Source organism: Marmota monax, unplaced genomic scaffold (assembly GCF_021218885.2).
Source record: "Marmota monax isolate L192 unplaced genomic scaffold, Marmota_monax_Labrador192_F-V1.1 WCK01_AAM20220418_F8-fsc00021, whole genome shotgun sequence".
NCBI classification, from domain to species: Eukaryota; Metazoa; Chordata; class Mammalia; order Rodentia; family Sciuridae; genus Marmota; species Marmota monax.
Window position 1 is genome coordinate 20763125 of NW_026695228.1, and position 2361 is coordinate 20765485.

Genomic DNA, 2361 nt, shown 5'->3' on the forward strand with positions numbered 1-2361 from the left:
TGAGAAGGGGAAGGGGTGTGGGGTAAGACAGGGACCCAGGGGAGTGGCTCCCAGAGCAGATGTTGCCGTAACTCCACGTTGAAAGTTAGGTCACTTTGGGAGTTTTAAAGAAACTTAAAATCGGTGGCTTTGCCTGTCCAGCGGGGCCTTGGGGAGCCCTGGAGGACGCTCCCGTTTCCACTGGGTGCTGGACACTGACTGCTCTCTCTGCCCTCCCCCATGTCCCTCCACGGTTCCTTTCCACTTTCGGTGTGCTGGGAGGGGCTGGTTTGAGGGAGATGGAGGGGAAACCCAGCCAAGAACTTGAATGTCACAGAGGTCCTTTCTTTCACCAGGATCTGGGATGGGGGGCAAGGGCCACCTGGATGGCACAGAGCCCTCGTCTTCCAGCTAAGGGGGCCTTGGAGTTGTTGCTGGCCCAGGAGGGCAGCAGGGTGGTCCAAGGTCGCCCCTCAGGTCTGAGATTCTGTCCTGCTTGACTCAAAGAGCTTTGGTTTGTTCATGTGCAAAACCCCGTCACCTCAAGGATTCCCTCTGACAAGGTCTTGGGCATCCTGAAGAGGCTAAGGGAGAGGGGGCCAGGGAGGACAAAGGAGGAAGAGATCAGAGAACCTAGGGAAAGAGCCAGGTCGGGGCTCCTCAGCTCAGACTGGGTCTCAAGCTGATGGGGAGACGAGGAAAATGAGATTGTAAGGAATACGCCCAGATCCAGGGCCCCCAGGAGGGCCCTCCCACCCACCCTCAGGGTTGAACCCAGAGAGCAGAGGATCCAGAGATAGCCCCCCAGCCGGTTCTAGGGTTAGTGAATCTAACCCCCAAACCTGCTCTGCCCCTGCCCAGCTGGGTGACCTTGGGCAAGTGGTAACCCTCTCTGGGCCTCAGTCCTCCTTCCTTCTGTAAATGAGGGTAGGGGGAGCTTAGAGGAAAGACCAGCTGCCGAGCTCTAAGGTTGGGGGTTCCCTCCCACTCAGCAGCGGAGGGAATCCCCACCAAGCACCGGGGAAGGAACGGGACTATGGGAGGGAAGGGAGGGAGCGAAGGGTCATGGGGGCCAGCACCCGGCAACGGAAGATGCCCCTGGCCTGGTAAGTCCCCAGGTCCCCACTCTCATCCCACAGGGGTCTGTCTCTGCATCCCCAGACCCTGGAGCAGGAGCCCCCTCCTCCCGGAGATACGGGGGTGGGGTCCGGAGCAGACACAGGGCTCTGTGTCAGGGGGACACAAGAAGGGACGCTCGCTCCCTTCCGCAGCTCCCCTTTGGATTGCCCCAGGCGGACAAGTCCCTGACCTACTCGCCCACCAAGGAGATGGGGGACGCCGCTGGGACCCCCGCCCTGGGATCCCCCGACTGCCCACTCACCGGCCAGAGGCGGCCGCAGCAGCCGGAGCCGGCGCCTGGCCCGAGCGCGAAGACAAGTGCACGGCCGGGCAAGGGCGGAGAGCGGGAGGTGTGCGCGCGCCGCCGCAGAGCTGACCCCCGCCCGCCGCCCCGGCCCCGCCCCGCCGCCCGGGAGGGGGCCGACCCCGGGGATCCAGGGAGGGAGCCGCCGCCGAGCGCCGCCGCTCTTCTCCAGAAAGGGGACAAGAGGGAATCCCCCTCCGCGTCTCGCCGAGCCCACCCCCCTCAGGGGCGTGACAGCAATCTCGGGGGACGCTCCGAGCTGGGAGGCTCCTCTGCGGCTGCCGGCTGGAGGCCGCACGTTGTCCAACCGGGGAAACTGAGGCCGGGAGAAGGGAAGCCCGTTGCCGGGCCGGCGCCCCGGCAGCGCTGGACACGGCTGCCCCCCGGACTCCGGGGCCGGATCTCCAGAATCCCGGGAAGGCGCCCAGCCAGCGAGGGGGCACAAGGCCGGGCAGGGGGCGCTGGCTCTGGGGACTGGGGAGGGTCCAGGGCGAGACTAGAGGCTCGGGGCAGCCGGTGACGTTGCCCTGGCTGGAAGGTCCCAGTGAGAAAGGGGGAGTCTAGGTGACCAGAAAACAAACAACAGGAAACTTCAATGTCTCGTGTTTGGATCGGTGATGTGTCCCCTCCCCCAATTCACCTGCCGGATCACGGACCCCTCTGCGCCTGAATGGCAGAGGCCCCAGGCGACAGAATTTGTGAAGGTCACTCCTCCAAATTAGATCAATGCGGCTCCCGGGGTCTGGATCCCTGGGGGACGGCCAGGGGGAACCCAGAGGAAACCCCTTCGGTGACCTTGGTCCTGTCCGAACCCCTTTCTGAACCTCAGTTTCCCTCTGGTCAAAGGACAGCGCCCACCTCCAGGGTCTCTCCAGCTGATCTGTGGGGCCGCCGGCTTCATCTTGCTGTTTTCCTCCTTCAGATGCCACCCCCACCCCCAAGAAAGCCTGGCGCCCTCC